The following is a 22,937-nucleotide window of genomic DNA, read 5'->3' as shown; positions in this document are numbered from 1 at the left end:
CCCCATTGGAAAAAAGGTTACTGTGAAAAAATTTTTCCCCCCAAAAAAAAAAAACCCCCGCTTAATCCCCCTTTTTATGATACTTATGACAGACATGCAGCAGTATTGCCCGCATTACAATGTGTACCGAAGCTACCTTTGGCAATTGTGCTGATATATGCACACGGGAGGTCTTAAGTATTACAGGTGTCAAGTGATTTACAGTCGGTGACACCCTGACCATTGTGTAGGTTGTATGTGTTCCTCTTCAATTAACAGAAACATAGCTTAGTGTTTGCACATGTTATTGTAGGATGGCTTGTGACAAACCTGTGAACTGTCTTCAGCAAACATCCATCTGCAAAGATGGCCCATCACTTAGTTATGTCCACACATCCGTCCATACCTGATGTACATCTTACCGTACTGTCAGTATATCACCATATACAGTTGGCAGTGATGGGGCTGCATTGCAACTGCATGTTGTAGTAAGACACACGTCACCTGCAAACATTAGCTACTGCACACGCATGGTAGCTGAACGCACACCACTACATGTACATGTGTGTAGGTCTACATTCCTGTCATTTAGCCATCTTTGTAGGCACTGCAATTGGTGGACATGTGTGATGACATACATGACACATGGACTGTTGTATGATATGATAGTTGTCATGGGTAACCAGTACAGAGGGAATGTTAACTCAGTCAATACTGATATCACACCTTATGTACTGTTAGCATTCAACAGCCATGGACCTCCCTTCCATGTGCATGTGTGTAATTGCTGTAGCCACCTGTCTGCATGAAGGACAGCAACAGCTATGCTATTGTACATATGTGTTGTGTGTGTGGCATGTACATATCCACGGCAGGTACATGTATGTCATATCCAAACATGAGGGTGTTTACTGGTGTACAGCAACAGTCATCTGTTACTGCTGTATATGACCCAGGGCCCCTGTTATGTGTACAGCCAACCTGATTATGAACAGTGGTATCATTGCATTGCATAACACATGATGCAACTGTGTCAGTACGTGGGTAGTCTGCACAGTTGATGTAGAGCTAGGTACAGTCCACTGGTCATGGGTCACATGGTGTTGTACTAATATATGTTCTACCACATGTATGGATGTGTGTTGCTGGTCCAAGGACATGGTGATGTCTGAGGGCTACATCCTAGAATGTGGCTTTTGACACTGTGATCTGCACCTGACACATCTGTGATGCCTTTTGAGGGTGTACTGGTCAGTACATGTGAGTGGCCTTCATGTACATGAGGACACCACCACCTGGAGCGATCCGTACCGGTGTTATGGTCCACATGTCCTTATTCGAGGTATACGGTAGTAGTGCTATTGTGCACAACTGAGCCTTCAGCCAGGTGTTCCTCACTGCACAGATGTCAGTATTCCCCATTGTTGGATCTACATTGGGCAGCTGTGATTATGAATGCTATACATCTAGCACTGTTTAGCATACACATACAATGCAGCTGTCCTCTAGGTGTCAGGGTGTTAACCTGGTCTCAGGACATTCATCTATGAATGGCACTATATGGGCAAAGTAGCCACTCCTGGCAGGAAATCACCACGGGTAGTAGTAGTGTGCCAGGTTTAGAATGGTACATCTAGGGTGATGGACAGCAGCAGATGTTGTGTAGAAGACCGGTGTCAGATATACGTAGTGCAGCGTTCCTGCTAACAATGACAACTATCGACACCGGAGTCCATTGCAATGTGTAGTTCACGTCTAACTGTAATAGCATGGCCACTGTGCCCTTCCGTGTTTAGAATCAGAGTGCATACAAAACAGCCCTGTGCTACTAAGTGTATGAGCATGCCCAGTATAACGTTGTGTAGATGGACACACAGTGCATTCCAAATGGCCGTGTGCTACTAAGTGTGTGAGCATGCCCAGTGACACCTTGTGTCGGTTATGTGCCTCTATGTGTATGGGCATGGCCATTGTAACCCTGTATAGCGATAGTAGTCATCCAGTCAACAGATGACCATACCCCACTTCAGGATGGATTCCTTCATTGAACACACTGGTTCACAGGTATGTACATCGTAACTGCCAGCATCCATGTCGATGTCCGCATTCCTAGAAGGTCATATTGACAGTCTTGAAAGGTGTAGTGTCTGTGGCACAGCTCGTATCTATGTAGTATTGTAATAGTGGTCTGTAGATAGGCAGTTGTCCTGATCACACCACTGATGTGTGTTTGTCTCCGTCTGCCTGGGGACAGAAATATGCTTTTAGACTGCTCACATTCCATACAATCCCTTTCGCCAACATTTCCATTGCTGATGATGTCACTCACCTAGAAGTACACCTCTGGGAGTGTTGTTATCCCAGTAATCTTGGTAGCGCATTCTGTAACTGCGTAATGCTGTAGTGTGATAAGGTAGTTAGGTTGGTGTTCTAATCCCAACCATGCCAACTGTGTGTCTGTGTGTGTGTGTGTGTGTGTGTGTGTGTGTGTGTGTGTGTGTGTGTGTGTGTGTGTGTGTGTGTGTCTCTGTCTGCCTGGGGATAGAATAATGCTTTTAGACTGCTCACACTCCATACAATCCCTATCACTGACTTTTCCATTGCTGATGATGTCACCACCTAGAAGTACACCTCTGGGAGTGTTGTGTCTCAGTAATCTTGGTAGCATGTTCTGTAACTGCGTAATGCTGTAGTGTGATAAGGTAGTTAGGTCTGTGTTCTAATCCCAGCCATGCCAACTCTGTGTGTGTGTGTGTGTGTGTGTGTGTGTGTGTGTGTGTGTGTGTGTGTGTGTGTGTGTGTGTGTGTGTCCGTCTGCCTGGGGACAGAATAATGCTTTTAGACTACTCACACTCCATACAATCCCTATCGCCGATCTTTCCATTACTGATGATGTCACCCACCTAGAAGTACACCTCTGGGAGTGTTGTGTCCCAGTAATCTCGGAAGCGTGTTCTGTAACTGCGTAATGCTGTAGTGTGATAGAATAGACAGGTAGGTGTTCTATTCGAAGGCATGACAGGTGTGTGTGTTTGGCAGTCATATTCTATGTGTTGGTGTCTGTGAGTGGCTAGCTCCAGGATGTGTTGAGGAGTGTGTTTTGTTGTTTTCCTATATAGTGGCCATAAATGTCACAATTGGCCAAGAGACTGGGTTGGCAAGACATACACATACATTTGGCAATAGGTCTGGTGAGTAATGTCAGCAGCCCTAATCTTACCCTTAATACAGTCTGAACCCATGTGATGCACAGAAACACACTTGCCTTGATATTAACACCAGTACATAATGCAGGAGGCGCATGTGGTTTCCTTTTCATTCTTGTCTAATGCTTTGGTGTCACGTGGTCCGCTGTTGAGATATATATTCTAAATCTACGTATGTGTGTGTACATGTATATGTATATATATATATATATATATATATATATATATATATATATATATATATATATATGGACATTGGCACACATAAATCTACATGATGGAATACATGTCCTATACTGTTGAATGCCTGTGCTAGATGATCTGTATGTGATAACCTCAGATGTATGTATATCTGCCATGGGTTAGTGATAAAGCACATTGTCTGTGGTGTGCAGGGTCCCGGGTTTGAGCCGTGCAGAGACTGGTTGTTTTGTTGCTGGGAAGAACAAGGGACATCGAATACGGTGATAGTAAGGCACTTTTAACCGGTTGTGTGCAGATCTGCGCGACAGTAAGCAGTGGTTATTTTTGGGGAGGCTCAGTATGGGTCATGTAACTATGCATTAGAAGACAATACTATGCAAACGAGGTGGAAAATAGTGACTACTGTTTATCCCCAGGGTGTGATGCAGATCCCAAGAGTGTATGTGTATAGATAGCCAGGTGCAGGACTCGAATATAGGTGAAAGCATGGGGGGGGTGTCAGGCATACTGTACATACATTGGAGCCCTGTGTCTCGGGATTGCTCCTGGCTTAGCACGCCTAAGCTAGGGGTGTGTCTATACCTGCCTAGTCCAATTGGGAGGGACAACAGCAGAAGGAGAGTAGTCAAGGTGAACAAGCTGGGCAAACAGGTGATAATTATCACAATCAGCAGATTACAGGCCCAGCCCAGCCCAAAACATTATGATAAAGTGAGCAAGCACCATACCCTCGGGTTTTTCCACACTCTACACCACTGGTGTATACATGCGGGGAAATTTTACAAAACAATCCAACAAAATGAGAAGGGCTGCAGCAGGCAACATAGACCAACATGTGCAGGAAGCTGATGGTGGTGAGGATGTGAATGCTGCCAAACAACCCTCAGTGAGGAGACAGAGAAGACTGTACATACCCAGGGTAACCTACCAGGGGCTACATGAGCTGGAGATAGTGGAGTGCTATGGGGTGGACAGAGACCTCCTACAGCAGATTGTTGAGCTGTGCTGGCCACACCTGACACATCGAACAGGCCAAGGGAAACCCATCCCAGTGGATACCAAGGTATGTGTTGGCCTAGGTATACTAGCCACAGGTACCTCCCAAAGCACAACTGGGGATATCATGGGGATCTCACATGCATCTGCATCCAGAGTATTCCACCAGTTCCTGGATGCCATGTCACCACATGCCAGTGAGCATGTACATTTCCTCAACACACATGAGGTGTTGACCAGCAATATGCGTCTCTTCCACCAAATGGCAGACTACCCTGGGGTAGTGGGTGCTATAGCCTGCACGCACGTATGCATCAAAGCACCACCCGGTGAGAAGGGTAGGGCCTACATTAACCGCAGGGGCATCCCCTCCATTAACTGCCAGGTTGTATGCGATGCCCAGGGCATTATACTGAATGTGTGTGCTGGCTGCCCTGGAAGCTATGACGATTCTGATATATGGCATCTGATGCAGCTGTACCACAGCTTTGCCAATATGGACATCCCCTACGGTCACCTAGTGGGGGATGCTGGGTACCCACTGGACCCGTGGCTGATGACACCCATCAAAATGCACACACACCTGAACAACTACACCATAATGAGGCACACGCACAGGCCAGACATATAATACAGCATGTGTTTGGGATGCTCAGGTCACGGTTCTGGTGTCTGGACACATCTGGTGGAGCCTTGCAGTATTCACCAGCTACATGCACCCAGATTGTTATGGTATGTGCTATGCTACACAATATGATCCTGTGGAAACAGCTGCAGCAGGAGCAGCATGGGGCAGAGCCACACAGCCCCCCACCAATGCCAAGACATGTACAGGCACAGAGTGACTCAGAGGAGGAACAACCTGAGCCGGACCCACTAGGTGGAAGGAGACATGCCCAGTATGACCTGGCCTTAGCAAATAGGCAATGCATAGCATATGCACTGACACAGTAGATACCCAGGGAATGTCACCCTCTCTGACTCACACAGGCAGTAAAAGGGATGCCAAACATGACACTACCTGTGCTCAGCCATGTATAGAAAGTGCACTGTGTGCATCTGACATAGGCAGCCCTCCAGCACCATCCTCAGGTCTGGCACACCCTCAAGGTAAGTCAATCATTACCAATTGGCAGTTGTATTAGAATATGTTGTTACCTGTAGCTATGGTATGGATGTGAGCATGCAAGGGAATTTGGTGGCTGAATGTTAAGGCAGCGGACAGTAGATGTCCATAGTGGCACCATGACATCTGTAGCACATACCGGGGTCACCATAGTAGCCAGTAGTACACAGGGTGTCATAACCCACAGCGCTGTAATGGGCTGAGCATCATGTGTGTCCATACAGCCCACACAAGTCTCAACCAGCTGGACAGGTGTAGACCAACACAGACAAATGCTGTACTATGACCTCTGAATATGCCCAATGGATGACCCCCCCCTCACAGACCCACACAGACAGAGTACAGCAGGCCAGGCAGTTGGATGTAGGTTGTGAAGGCTAGGACGTCTGAAACTAATATGTTGGTAATTAAAGCTAAGATCTGGAGTACTCTGGTATGCCTCTAGGCAGCACAATAGGTAGGTCTACACACTGAAATGGAGTACCTGACATACCAGTACAGTAGTAGCAAAAGTGTACAAGTGCCAGCTGTGCCCCCCTTCCAATGTACACATGTAACAATCAGGTGCGCCCCTCCGGTGCTGTGTAGGAATGTGTATGCAGTTGGATGTCCCCCCACGCTGTGCAGAAATGTAGCAACAGTCAATGCCACATGACCGATGGATACCCTGCAGACACAGCATGCCACCTGTCAGTGTACAACGCAGAGGTCAGCACCGCAGTACTGACTAACTGGACATGTAACACATGCTATACAGTTGACCATACTGGGCATGCTCAAACACATGAAGGTATGTCGGCAATGTCAGTCAACAACATACGGAATGGTCATACTGGGCATGCTCACACATGTTAACACAAGATGGCCAGGTCTGCAAACACCAGTGGTCCAGACATATCTGCTGGTACATTGCTATACTGTTGGATGACTGTGCTGTATGGTATGTATGTGGTACTGTCTATTGTCTGTATATTTGCCATGGTGTATTGGTAATTCACATTAGCTGTGTGTGCAGGGTGTTGCTACCAACACTTGCAAAGGACGGTTATTTGTTTGCGGCTAGAACAAGCCCATTGGATACAGAGTGAGTAAGGCACATTGAAGCAGTTGGGAGCAGTTGTGTGTGAGTTTGCGCAGTGTTAAGCACTGCTGACCTCTGGTTACAGCTTCTTACACTTGTTTAGACTCCACATTTCTTTACCAGTGCAATACTCGCATACTGGTAGCCAAACACGCTTACACCTGCTCGCTCCCTCACTTGCACATGCACCGACATTGGTGCTTGCATGTGTCACTCACACTGAGTGGGCGCGATCCCTTGTGATGTCTATTACATCGGACTACATGACTACAGTATCGGGTATGGCTGACCATTAGGCTACGGCATGGCATTCGACTGTACGGAATCGGCGGCCTGTCCAGTGAGTTAATCATATTATATGCATATTCCTCATACAATCTGCTCCCATCTGGCTGATACATGGGAACCGATACTCTGCAATGCAGACAAGTAAATGTGTCAATGTGTTTTGGGACCCAAATCCGTCTGCCGGTTCATGCTACCGCATACCTATTTTAGGTTTGCCACCTTTTAAATTGGCTGAGGTGAGACTTTAGGATTAACACCTGTCCCACTTTGCATGGGACAGTCCCTCCTTAGGCGTATGTGTCATGCAAAAATAATTATTGTCTGATTACAGGGCAATATTATATTCTACGTTTCTCTAATAGTTGCATGTAACAGTTATTGTGTATATGACACTTCTATATGTTATGTGAAGTAGAATAAGCAACTGGACTGCTACTAGACTAAGCTTTTATTTGTGCTAATACGTATAGTTCTGTACTATGCACGGCTGTAGATATGTTCTGACCTGGTATGTCTGACATTTCTACGGAGCAGGTCCCACTTTGGCCATTTGGAAAGGTGGCAACCCTATAGGACCTATATGTAGAGATGTCAGATTTGGCAAGGCAACACATACCCACAGCCAGTAGAAAAAAGACTACTTCACCGGTTTGCATAAGTAAAGGTTATTCTCATTATAGTTGCTAATACTGTTTCCTATAACATCTAGGTGTTTCAGATACAACATAATCGTTTTATGCAACCACTACAGACAATATAGGGATTATTTGCCCTAAATCACAGGCCATGTGCCATAATAACATTTATTTTGCAGGACACAACTGCCCAAAGGGGAGTGTCCCTCGCAAAGGTAAACAGCTGGTAACCCCAACCTATTATGCTATAATCTACCTAAGGTAGTCTTCGGAATATGCGCTTTCCTTCACTAGCAGACCTCACATACGAATGGGGGAGAATGAACACTGAATCAGGGACACTGCATAATACCCTCTGGGACACATTTAGATGATTGGTACTATTAACTTGACACATTGACAGTCCCAGAGCATATGTATTCATACACATTTGTCGAGGTACATGCTGTTTATGACTCATACATGTTGTCATTAGTCATTACGTGTATTCTGCCACCTGTCCACCTAATATCACTAGTTCTGGTAGTGTTTAGTTGGGACTGTGTTAGATTCTGATTCGTAATCATGGACGTCCATGATAATCGGGTACGGTTCACTGATATAGTCCCTATGTGTTCCCCCAATGGTTTATGGACTATCCAGTAGATGTGCTCTTAAGGTTTGGGAGGTATGGGCGTCTGCTATACCCACATAGGAATATTAATTACTTCCACAGGGCGGGTCTAATACATCTCTGCCAACCAACACCTGCACACTTAGACCCATTATTGCATACCCATGATTCCCCTACCTGACACCCCTCTACAGCACTCATCCTTACTGTGAGTGCAGCTGGGGTATGAACACATCCCTACACACTGCCCACTCTCCCCATGTCGGGACACATGTCATACGTTTTGTCAACCCATGTGTTATCAGACTTGCACAACCTACTGTTCCGTGTACAGCTACATCCTGGTCACATCGATCATCATAGCGTTGCCTAAAAGGGACATTTTTGGTGTTCCACAAGGGACCCTGTGATCCATGTTTAAAGTGTAGACTTTTCAGCTCTCTCCCTCTGGTAGTTTCCTGCCGGTGGTCTGGAAAGCAGCAGTGTATTTACCTTTATTGTGTGTCTGTATGTCTCGCCGGCCTAGCTGGGGGGGGGGGGGGTAGACGTTAGTTTATTGGACCTCCCACTAACATATGCCCGGTTTGAACATATGTTACCCCTAATTGCTGTAACGTAACCTAGGTATATACATGTGTATATCTGCAGTAACATATAGATATATATAAATATATATATATATATATATATATATATATATATATATATATATATATATATATATATTTTTTTTTTTTGTGTGTATATATATGTGTGTATATATATATATATATATATATATATATATATATATATATATATATATATATACATATATATATATATATATATATATATATATATAAAAGCAAAATGCCAGGTAAATCCACGACTAGCCAAGGAGATACGAAGTAAAAAAGTAACAGTGTTCTGAACGCAGGTTTATTACTTTTTTAAAACAACAACATACGTTTTCACTACTGTCCAACAGTAGCTTCATCAGAGAAACTGACAAACAAAAAACGCCAAACATTTAAACCTAAAAGTGACGTAGGTACATTACAACACGTCACTGCAAGTCACACAAAACCATTCTCATTCAGTAACTTTGTTGTATGTATACAACTATAAAATGCATATAAAATCAAACTTGTGCCAATAGTATTGTATTTAACAATAAGAGCAATTCGTTCTACGAATCTATGCTTATAAAATAACATTCATTACGGATATAATATGATGTGTTATAATTCACCAGCTCTACTGCTTCACATTTTCAAGCAGGATTTAAAGAATTGATATACAAGTTCTTACAAACTGTCAATCACCTTACCAAAAATATACCTTCCATATTAAAAAGTATTTTATATAAAAGGTAAGTAATAAATAATAAATAAATAATGGTAAAAAATAACACAACCATATTAAATCAAGAAGTAAATATTATGTCTAATCAAGTATAAATGTTTAAAATTCTTATATCAACTGTAATTATAAACATGATAAACATTTAAAACATTATGTTCTTAAATTAATTTCACAACCTGTGTATTCATTAACAAGGAAATTTTACCTCAAAGTGCTCCTTAGTTTTAGTATGCAAGTAATATTGCAGTTTTCATTCAACCCTGGTGTACTAAACGCATCTAATGTTAGTTGCCATTCTAATTCACAAGCTTCTAAAAGTTCTAAATTGGTGCTTCATCAGAAGTAACCTACAATTATCAGAAAAATTAGGAGTCAATCCTATCATAGTACACAAGAAAGGTAACAACCTTAAAATGTTACTTGAAAGAAATAAAGAAATTGATATCACCTCTAGACAAAAGGGGACATTTATGTGTGGCTTTTGTAAATATTGTAAATATTTGAAAACATCAAATTCTTTTACTATTAGAAATAAAAAATATTATATTAATTATAAACTTAATTGTGAGACTAAATCTATTATTTACTTAGTTACATGTGATTGTTGCCCAGCCTTTTATGTAGGGAAAACAGATTGTAAGCTACGTGAAAGGCTGTACGAACATATTTATGCTATTAAGAAAAATAAAAGTGATAATGTTCTGGCAAAACACATTTTTAACAACCCTGGCCACAGCTTCCACTTTACAGCTATAGATCATGTCCCCTATACTATTAGAGGTGGTCCTTTTTCATTACTTTTAGAAGCTTGTGAATTAGAATGGCAACTAACATTAGATGTGTTTAGTACACCAGGGTTGAATGAAAACTGCAATATTACTTGCATACTAAAACTAAGGAGCACTTTGAGGTAAAATTTCCTTATTAATGAATACACAGGTTGTGAAATTAATTTAAGAACATAATGTTTTAAATGTTTATCATGTTTATAATTACAGTTGATATAAGAATTTTAAACATTTATACTTGATTAGACATAATATTTACTTCTTGATTTAATATGGTTGTGTTATTTTTTACCATTATTTATTTATTATTTATTACTTACCTTTTATATAAAATACTTTTTAATATGGAAGGTATAATTTTGGTAAGGTGATTGACAGTTTGTAAGAACTTGTATATCAATTCTTTAAATCCTGCTTGAAAATGTGAAGCAGTAGAGCTGGTGAATTATAACACATCATATTATATCCGTAATGAATGTTATTTTATAAGCATAGATTCGTAGAACAAAATGCTCTTATTGTTAAATACAATACTATTGGCACAAGTTTGATTTTATATGCATTTTATAGTTGTATACATACAACAAAGTTACTGAATGAGAATGGTTTTGTGTGACTTGCAGTGACGTGTTGTAACGTACCTACGTCACTTTTAGGTTTAAATGTTTGGCGTTTTTTGTCTGTCAGTTTCTCTGATGAAGCTACTGTTGGACAGTAGCGAAAACGTATGTTGTTGTTTTAAAAAAGTAATAAACCTGCGTTCAGAACACTGCTACTTTTTTACTTCGTATCTCCTTGGCTAGTCGTGGATTTACCTGGCATTTTGCTTATTTCTAGTTGCTTCTTATTTTACTGGTTTGTCGTTTGTATATATATATATATATATATATATATATATATATATATATATATATATATATATACATCTGTGTGTCCGTTGACCAATACATTTCCCAGCCATACGCACTTACACATGCGTATTGGGCTTTATATATGCTTCACCAGCAGACTATTGCCTTAGTCATTATGACACCGACACTTCACTCCGGTTATCTTGTAATCGGTATTTAGCACGTTATACAGCGGACAGATGTCGCAATATGTTCATGTACGGATTACCGATGTTAATTGGGATGTGATACAGTGTCATTTGACCTGTTCCTCATCTGCACAGCCTATTATTCCAGCTACTGTCTTTGTATGTCTGTGCACATTCATATTATTTATGTCCATAAATGGAGTGCATGTGTTACAGAGAATGTACTTCAACATATTTTTGTCTGCATGAGCGTATGCATATATACCCATTATGTACTAGCTGACCTACACAGGGAGGTCCATTGGAACCAGCCCAACCAACCCAGGCACTCCTAGATCCATAATCACATACCCATAGTTCCTCCACCCCCACCCGTGTTGAGTTTCCACACGTAACAGCCATTATCCACCTGATATCGCAGCCATGACACACCTTTACACACTGCCCTCTCCAGAGCGTTTGGGGCCCCTACACACATTTTGTACCACCTCATGTATTCACAGGGTCTATCGCCATTTATATTTGCACATACGTGTCTTTCCAGGTGTTATGGATTACGGCCATTTGCGGTTTACAAGTGTAGGTGGTCCCAACATGGACTACATTCCGTCTGTGTGTAATGCAGATGTAGCAGTTCAACGATGTTATGCCCAGTGGTAGAACCCTGCCTCTGGTGTGAACAGTGGTGCTCTGCTCACTCTTGGGCAGCTTTATCTGACATACGCTGCAAGCACTATATAATACCTTAGTTGCTCTAGATTCCCTTCACAACCCTTGTGTATGCTTTATTCTTACGGAGCTCATTCTTCAAATATATATAGGTTCATAGGTTCATACTAGGCTATCTGCCCTGGGGCAATTATAAGCCTATCCCGATTCTGTATGGCTTACGCCACCCCTTGATTTGAGTATACTGTGCCCATTTTTAAGGTTTAGTTTACTGTGCCTCTGTCTAATAGTGACACGGGAGTAATCCCTGGGACAAACCTACGATCCCCCATCCACTTATCGAGATTCTTCTTGAAGAGATTCAGTGAGGTGCTCTGCCTCACATGAACTGGAATTCTATTCCAGAGCGAAGGGAGCCTCTGGGTTATGAACCTGTCCCTCCAGCAAGTTATATATATATCATGTCTGTGGATATATATCTATACACACACACACACACATATATATATATATATATATATATATATATATATATATATATATATATATGTGTGTGTGTGTGTGTGTGTGTATATGTATATATATATATATGTATATATATATATATATATATGTATATATATATATATGCATATAAATTGCATCTGTACATAAAAACATACATTTGCTATGCTGGGAGCTGCTTACACCCACACAGTCACACTTGCATATGCTTACTGTGTGTTACATATATTTACTGCCACTTATTTGTGCTTACGTGTGCCTTATTCATTATGACAGTACCACTTTGATTGAAGAAATCCAGTTAATGGCCCCATGCGAAACACACGTTCACCTTTACATGTTTAAATGTTGGCTTTACAGCACAGCAACATTAATTTCACAAGGAAATGATATGTGCTATAGTCGAACTTGAACCGGGAATGCCTTTACGTTAGGCGGATGCTCTAACCACTACACTATTGGTGTTCTGCTTCATTTATATGTATACCCATGGTTCATAGTTACCTGAACACACGCCTCAATGCTTCACTTACACAGCAGGCATCCATTCTCCAGCTGGGAAAACTGCAGTACTACACATGCACCATTCCCTATTCCCTACTGCTCTATACCCATTCTGCATGTTTACTCACTCCGAGGATATTCAGAACTCCAAATCTTGTGGTCCTGACACATACGTGTGTTTGATTGTCAGGGTGTTCATGTGGTCATCCGAGTTTAGGCTTGTCCGACTGGAGACCGGAACAGCCCTGTACCTATTTGAAAGTCAGAATTAGCATGTGGACAGAGTTAGTCCCAATGTTACCATTCTACCTGTGTTTACAGATGCAGGTGTTTGCCCACCTATGACTGGCTTGATACGTCGGCACTACATGATACGTGGTGGGGGGGGGGGTTCTGCTGGTGTTTCCCTTCATATTCGTTACGACTGCTTTATTGTGACCATGTTCATTCATTCATATATATATATATATATATATATATATATATATATATATATATATACACACACACACACACACACACATATATATATATATATATATATATATATATATATATATATATATCTGTCTGTACATACACATACATATACACCTACATACCTATTTACATTTCTCATACTGTTGAATGTCCACCGTGCATCCAAGCTGGCTTTACCTCTCTATATCCGACAGACATTATTCTGGCCATCACATAAAATTAGAGGCCCTTGCATGTCTTGGACCCAGAAACAGACACACCTTAGTTCCTGGTTTGACCACTACACCATCCGTGGTACACTCCGCATGGATGGTAGCTAGGATATATGACTTCACTACAGGTATTCAACAATACTGGCAACAAATGTGACAGATGGTTGGTGTACATATGTGTACGGACCGCTCAACCACTCAGGGACTAATTTCAACAGTAACAGGGACAAGGCAAGGACAAATCAGGGACAATCACAGACACTTTTGCAATATTAGTACTATTAACTTGAAATGTGTTGTCAGATTCAGAGCATATGCATTAATACTTATTTTCTGAAGTAAAAGATGTCTGTTACTCTTAATTATTGTCATTATTCATTCAGTGTAATTCAACACCTTTCCTCCAAAGGTCACTGGTTTTAGGGGGGATTAAGAGGCTGGCCAGTTATTGTGCGAATGCTCTGACCATTGGTAGGGTTGCCACATTTTCATATGGCCAGGATGGGATATATTCGGGACACACCAGATTTTTTGGGCCAACACATACCCACAGTCAGTACAGGGTTTAGAACTTTACTTATTTTCCTAGATGAGAGCTTATTCTTGTAGCAGTTTAGTTGCTTATTCTGTTTCTTGTAAGATTTACGTATTTTACATACAGAAATAACTGTTTTAGGCAACTGTTACATGAAATATGGTACATAATTATTTTCTACAATCACAGGACATTTGCCATTGTATTATTTTTGGTCAGGACACACCTACCCAAACAGGGACTGTCCCTCACAAAGTGGGACAGGAGGTACCCTGCTTACGTCAGCGCCTTAATCACTCTATATCCAACTGCCACTATGTGAATGTGTAAAGTATATATTCTCGATAATTCATGTGGGGAACCATGCATCACGGTCAGGTGTTTAATCCCGGGTAGTAGGTTCTGCATGACCGGCTAGAGGCTGAGCAGTCTCGTGAACCACTACTGCACATACAACTTGTGTCCAGATGTCTACAGGACTGGACATCGTGTCGTGATACCAAGTCTGATGTTTACACAGGATACTTATCCCATGAGGGATATCCAAAAATTGAACAAGACAATAACCTTCGATATTTTTGGATTTACGAAAACGTGATAGGGTTTTACATGCAAGGGATACATAGTTTGCAATCCTGACACTGCCTAGGGTGAGACTGCCTACTAGATATGAGTAGTGGTCACTATGTGCAGATATGGCTGCGCCAAGCTAGCTAGTATGGCTGGATTTGGTGGATGTTCAGGAATGGGAGGGGTTGTGTGCTGTAGAGGGGATGATGGGTATTCAATTATGCATCCAGGTGTGTTGTAGTTGGATGGCTCAGTTCAGTCCAGACCATTATGTGGGTAAGTGCTGGTGACGTTTCTGTATATGTGTATCACACATTTTAATATTCATATGTTTGTGGGATTGTGTTCTACAGTATGGCCTGTCAGGTTGTATTGTGGATGTGTATGCTTGTTCTTTGTGTTTCTTTCTGATTCACCCACTGATCCCTCATACACCTCCAGTTCACCTATTGTGCATCCAACACAGTCTCCCCTTTGCAAATTATTACATTACCTGTCCCCCCCACACCCATATTCCACACACTCCATCCATCCCTTCTCTGGTTGATGGCCCATGGCACTGTCAAGGGAACACATTGCATACACTACATATCTCTGGTACCTGTATGGTTGTGAGGACTACCCTAGCATTTTTCACCTTCCACATGCTGTACAGCACACACATAGGTACACGCAAATATTTATCTTTCATGACATGGTAGGTAGACCCGGGTAATACCTGTTCATTTTTGGCCCATCCTGACAAGGATGCCTTAGACTGCAAATGGGCAGATTTGGGGCGAATGCTCTGATCATTGGTAGGGTTGCCACTTTTTCATATGGCCAGGATGGGATATATTCGGGACACACATCAGATTTTACAGGCCAACACATACCCACGGTCAGTACAATGGATAGTACTTTTGTTTTATGCCAAAATGTAAGCTTATTGTTGTAGCAGTTTAGCTGCTTCTTCTGTTGCGTTTACTTGCTTATTCTATTTCCTGTAACATGTGGGTATGTTACATATGGAAATAACTATTGTATGTGACTATTGCATAAGATGTGGGACATAATTATGTCCTACTATTGCAGGATATTTTACATTTATAATAGTTTTGGTATGTACACAACTGCCCAGAGGGTGACTGTCCCTCACAATGTGGGACAGGTGGTAACCCTGACCATTGGGCTAGACTTAGCTATTGGAGACACACTAACATGATGCATTTCACTTCCACTTGGTATAACTATCAACACTACAATAGAATACAATTAGAAATGCATGGGCAGCACAGTGGTGCAGCGGTTAACGTTGTCGCCTCACAGCAAGAGGTTCTCCTGTTCGATTCTCGGCTGGGGTGCCTTCTGTGTGGAGTTTGCATGTTCTCCCTGTGTTCGCGTGGGTTTCCTCCGGGTACTCCGGTTTCCTCCCACATTCCAAAGACATGCATCTGGAGCGTTTCTTCCTGGGCCTCCGCTGAAAACAGGCTCTGTGGAACCTAGTTGGACATTCCCGGTCAACAAATGTTAAATAAATAAATAAAAAAAAATAAAAAGAATACGGGCACTGGGTTTTAAATGTCATCTGTTCGAGGGTTGGGGACTCATTATTCAGCTACGAGCATTTGTGTTTGCTTCTTATTTTTGTGTTCGCAAAACTGTTTTGCATGCTTTGCACTGACAGGTGTGATTACTATTGGAGGCAGGCTGTAATATTCAGCATTTTAGGTTGCACGTAAACAGCCGACATGTCCACGCCTCCGTGCGGGGCTTCGACACGCCCCATGCACTCGCGCACGTTTCCTATGCACGTGGATATGGCGGCAGCACTCCTTCATTAATATGCATATGGCGCTACTGCGCCATCTCTACACCGCATGGTCGGCGCAAGCCTAACGCTGTCCTTGTGCCGAGCTTCATGAATCCCGGGGATTATTTAAGAAAAGTAAGTATTTTTTTTTTTAAATAATGTCATTGTATAATAGCAATAACCGACTCCATGGTTGTGGTATATTGAAATTTACCCATGGTTGGCTTTATTTAATCACTCTGGCTTCACCCTCGTGATTAAACCACACCAACCATGGGTAAATCTTCAATATACCACACCACGTTGTCGATTATTGCTTAATTATCACTACAGTTCATGTAATCTCTTTCAGCGTTTTGGATCTTGGATTTCTCTAATATGTTATTTTCTTTGTTTATTTTCTGTCTTTCTTTCTTAGTTATTAACATGTTATTTTTTGTTCACTTTTTTCTTAGTAACTTCAATTTTTATATAAAATTCATAACTGAAGTTTTTGCTTTCAGTGCTGCATAGGTCTTTTAAACATATTTGTTCTATTCAGAGTGTGTTTCTTAACTGCCTTTTATTCATGAACTTTGTGATTTTATTGTTCTCACAATGTGAATTAGTTCATGTGCAGACATAGGTATACTTTGTAGATTTGGAATAAAATTGATTCTCTTGGGATGCCCAGCTTTGATTCTTTTGAATATTTGCATTTTTTGTCATTTCAGTGGATTTAGCCATTGGGGTAGACTTGTTTTCTTCAGAATGTAACAATACATTAGAGATTACTCCTGTATACCTCTTACATTCTAGATATTGTTAGTTGTGCAAAATTCTCTTACATAAAATTTTAGACGCGCACACACACACACACACACACACACACACACACACACACACACACATGTTTGATTGTGTATATGTGTATGTATATATATATATATATGTGTGTGTGTGTGTGTATGTTTATATATATATATATATATATATATATATATACTAAGAGGGATGAGCTACATGAACAATGCAAAATGTTGAAATTATAATACTTAGCCAACTGATGTATTTCACACTATTGGAACTGTTTTCAAGTCAGTAATGGTGATACAAAACTAGCGAGTGGATGTTGACACGAAATATACCTCTCCTTAAGTTACATACATTTTTGTTAGTAGAAAAAAAAAGTTGAAATTGTTGTAGCTACAATGATTATGAAAATATGCATATTTCATTAAGTACTTAATAAATTAATTTGCTAATTGGGGTAAAGCCCTGACCACAAATGACCAATTTCAGTCTCAGCCCAGGAAAGCATTAAAGTCTGGCAACTTTAAGGAGACATAGTGCAAGAGGTAAAGTATAGATAATTATACAACTGTTGAGAATATATGGGAATTATATACACTAATTCAGATAAACATATACATATGCAATTTCTGTAAAGTCAATAGAGACAGCCAAGCAGGCTTATAAAACTTGTGGTGCATTGTTACATACAATTATACACAAATTAATATATCTTTTGATAAAGAGTTATACAGATGGCTTAGATTACTTACTTTTTAAAGTTATCACAGTTCTTAGAGTGCCAACTGTGATAACTTTAAAAGTTTTTTTTTTCTTTGATTAATTAAATGAAGGCAAATCCAAGGGGTAAGGATGAGGAAACCCTGTTCAACATTTTCTTGGTATGAACAAGAGCATTAATTTAAAATTTGTTTCATTAGTATTTTTATTGACAACCCTAAACAGTATATATATTTCTTGAGGTTAAGTACACATGCTCTGCTTAAAAATATATTCATTCTAATTTGCATGTATATCTTAACCAACTCTGAGTAGTGTGTCTGTCTTACTTATCAGCTGTGGAATTTTATAGTTCTCACAATCCATGTGGAAACATCAGCTGGTGGCTGACTGGAGGCAGGAAATGACTTTATTTGCCAGGGACAAGTTTTAACTTGTTTTTTGGGACAAAATGGTAAGTCAAGGAGCTCCAGACACCAGGGTAATCATCACAGGGAAGGTAAGCATGCACAACAGCTGAAACTGACACTTTATAAATTTATGTCAATTGTCTGTTTGCACTTGATCTTTAATGTGACTGGATGTATAATAAAATATGTTCTTTGAAGACGTCTGTCTTAGTTTCTTTTGTATTGCTACAGTATTGCCATGTTAGCCATTCTGCTGTAGGACAGCAAAACTGAAACATAGGATAAGAGTCATCTGTATGACTATATTGGTATAGTATATAAAAAGATGTGATTAGTGGTACAACCTGCTGCAAATACGGTAAGTAACTTGGGAGAAGCTTGAAACACTTATTCTGGATAACCAGTGTCCATCCATTAAGTTTTGTATCTTCACACACAACTTCCTTATTGGTTTTATGACTCCAGGTGCGAAACTGTTGATAAATCAGAATAGTTTGCCATACTGTAACAGAGATAATTACAAAGGCTAAACACACTGATTAAATGGGATTACAACTATGTGCAATGGTATCAAGTGAGATTCTCAAATCCCAATAAATTTTACAAAATACTACATATATCCTCAATCATTGATTGACTACTTATGCAGTTAAATGTCATAAAAGCAAAAGTAAGATAAACATTTTAACTACACTTACTGAAACAAGTAAAGTAAAGCATTTACTGGAATATTTAGTCAAACCAGTGTCAGTGAGTTTATACTCAAAGGTGAGGGGCATATTAATTTTAATATCTTAATTATATAATTACAGAGAACTATATTTATTAATTATTTGTTGACCAAGTTGATCCCACTAGGCCTATGCCTTCTTTTCAGCGGAGCCCTAACATGGTTTTCATACTGACTAGGGCAAATTTGGGCACTGCACCAGAGAAATTCCCTTATACTTTTCAATAAGTGCCATGGGATCTTTTACATCCACCTGAAATTAAATTTATCACCCTATAAAATTACAAGTTATACATCATCTTGGATATTGTCATAAAAATGAGACACATTCTGACTACAGTAATTCATGATTAATCCAATAATGTTATGATTATGATCTAAAGTACTTGTAACAAGAATAAATATATTATGTCTAAAATTACTAGAGAATAATAACATATCATTGTCATAGGCTATTAATGCATGCTTTTGACCAACTGTTGAACGTCTGTTATTAAATACTCCAGAATACATAAAATGTGTTTATAGCTAACAAAGCAGAGAAGTCAATAAGAGACACACTTGTTGACCCCATTGCTAATTTGAAGAGGTGAAAGAATGGTTAAAATGAATCATTGCAAGTGGAATATATAAATATAGATAGATAGATAGATAGATAGATAGATAGATAGATAGACAGATAGATAGATAGATAGATAGATAGATAGATAGATACAGATATAGATATATTTTTTTCTACATCAAACAATTAGTTCACAAAAATCAAAATAATTGAAGGACTTGAAATATATATTTGCAGTAGGTGAGGTTAAAGGTCTTTGAGGCATCAAACTTAATTATAATTGAAAATGTTGATAAGATCTTATTTGCCTAACAATCATTGAATATACCTTTCAAATATTTATTAATATCACTCTTACATCTTGCAGGAAAGAAACCAAAGTGAGAAGTAATAATTTAAACAGTGTATTCTGAATTGTAAGAATAACAACAAAACTGTCTCTTTGTTCCATAGTTTTGAACTGTAACAGAAGTAGATACTTTTACCAAAAGTCAATACACACATACAGATCTCGAGGAAGCTCTATTAGCAAATATATAAGTTAGTCTGGCAGTTGGCTCAGAGGGTTAAGACTATGAGCTGAGGCTCTAGTGGTACAGAGTTTGATTCCCACAGCCCTTATTTGCCTGCGGTGTGACCCTGAGCATGAAACTTAACCAGACAGTGCTTGGGGATAACTGGGAATTTGGGCTAGGCTCCTCAATGGTCCTCAGGAACTACCTATGAACCTAAATAAAAATTTCAGTTAAGTATACTTATTTTTAATAATTTTAACTTTCTCATCATTTAAATGTCTGCCTTATAACAAAATTGTTTCCATGCCTCTTCTTAGTGCACTCTCTTTCTGTAATGCATATATCATTTCCTCTCATTCTGTGAAATTAGTATACCATTCACATTTAGGCATAGCAAAGAAAACCCATTCATAAGTCTTAAACAAGACCAAAATCTATCCATCCATCCATTCTCAACTCCTTTTTCCCATTTTGCACATGGGGTCAGGGTTTCTCTTCAACAGTGACAAACATCTTGAGCCAAGGTTTATGCCATCAGGTGGCTAGCCCTGCCACAGTAGTTCATCTGTACCACTCACTCGCACCTATGGCCAATTTAGATTGTCCAGTCCACCTACTGCATGTCTTTGGAATGTGGGAGGAAACCACAGCACCTGGCGGATACCCATGTGACTGCAGGGAGGACACTCAGACTCCACAAAGAAGGCACCCAGCTGAGAATCGAACTGGAGAACCTCTTGCTGTGAGGCGATAACTCTAACCTCTGCACCACTGCGGCCAACCCACAAACAAGGCCAAAATCTCATATGGTTAGCAATCAAACCATCTCTTTTATTCTGGGATTAAAATATGAAAATAGAGCCATTAGAAAGAGAGCTATACTCGAGTAAGCAAGAGAAAAAGAAATTAAAACTAAAGAAGAAAATAATACAGCTTCTCTGAAGTAATGCAGTGTCCACATAGGGGTGAGAGGATGATAATCAAGGTTTTAAAATGCCCAGAGCCTTCAGCTTGTTGTCTGCTTCACTAACTGAGTTGAACATTAACAGCATGTCTTCTAGATAACATTTAACTTAGATGGATACAAAAAGTCAGAGCTAAGCTGCTTCTCCCATAACAATTTCATTATGCATGACTTTGTAGCATCTTACCACTCCAACCTACTACTGCTCAACACTGAAGCTGGGCATGCAAAGGGAGGACATTATCTGAGTCAGTGCACAGGCAAGACAAACCACCAGTATGTCCCCACTGCATGTCTGCCTCTGGACATCCAACAAGTATGCATGAGGGAGGAGGAGTTAGGACATAATGAAAAACACTTCCTGGCAGTACTATGACACTGCACCAGAGTGGTAAATCTTCTGACCAGTCCTGAAGATGAGTCAAATATAGCCTATGGAAGGCTAAGGTGGGTCCGGTAGACCCAAAGAATGAGGGGAGGAGCTGGTGGCAGATGATGTTCACCTACAGGGAGACCCAAAATGCTCAGCACTGTTCAGAAATTTCCAATAGAATGTCAGTGCAGATAAAAATAGCAGCTCTATTTAGCTTGAATCACTATTATTTGATGACAGCAGCAAGTATCCAGTCTTTATCCCTTGATTTCATGGATTTCTCTAAGAGTTGTCTTAATGAAAAAGGATTTCTGACACAGTTTGGCAGAATCTATCTAATGAACTGGCTTGAAGTTTGAATCTGATGCATTTCCTTTCAAATGCTGAAAAATCTTTTGTACTGAAGCTTCTAGCTCCTTTTTAGTCCCAAACTTTAGGTATACGAATACTCTTTCTTCAGGCCCTTGTTTCAATATTGGTTTGCCTGGCTTCTAATACCAACTAAACATTTTGCAGAGCAGATAACTGATCTGAAAAGTAGACTCTTCAAACCATGTAACAGCTATTTTAGTTTTGAAGTTATTTAACTCAGAACTCTGCTTTAGTAGCATTGCTTCCATATATTTTATCCATTTGTTAATATCCATTAACCCATTTAAGAAATGGGCAACCCTTGAGTTTTTTCACATACACCTTGGATTTTTTTTCAGTAAGTGTAACGAAACTTTTGAATTACTTGATGGTGCCGAAATGAGCTGGCATATTATTGCCAGCTCATTATCTATAGCTATAGAATCAGAATAGGATCTAAAATTCTATTAATTGTATCTAAAATGATACAAGGCCTAAACAACAGGTCATACATGGACTGATTTAAAGCTCTGTCAGTATGCTTAGTATCCTACAGACTACTAAGAGATGACCTGTGTCTCACATACAAGGCATCATTTGACCCAATACAGATGGATTTACTGCACATCAGCAAGTTAAATGGCATCAGAAATACTCAGCTTAGGAATATAAACCTCTTCTGCGACATCAACAGAATGGTTTGGAGGTACAGGTGTATCTTGAAGAGGATACCACTGCTCTGGAACAGACTCCTCTTCCACATAAAACAAAGTTCATCTCTGTCCATATTCAGGTACAACTTAGATCTATGGATGGGAAACAGAAAAATTTACCCCAGGACTACTCCCTGTACTACTAATGGACAGAGGCAGCTCCTAAAAGCTTTTTCCCATGCATGGGTCCCCTCAAATTATCCATGGTATGATCCCGGTTATTCTCATTAGGGTTAGTA

Source organism: Protopterus annectens, chromosome 3.part0 (genome assembly GCF_019279795.1).
Source record: "Protopterus annectens isolate FY-2018-M chromosome 3.part0, PAN1.0, whole genome shotgun sequence".
Lineage (NCBI taxonomy): Eukaryota > Metazoa > Chordata > Ceratodontiformes > Protopteridae > Protopterus > Protopterus annectens.
This window is presented reverse-complemented; position numbering follows the sequence as displayed.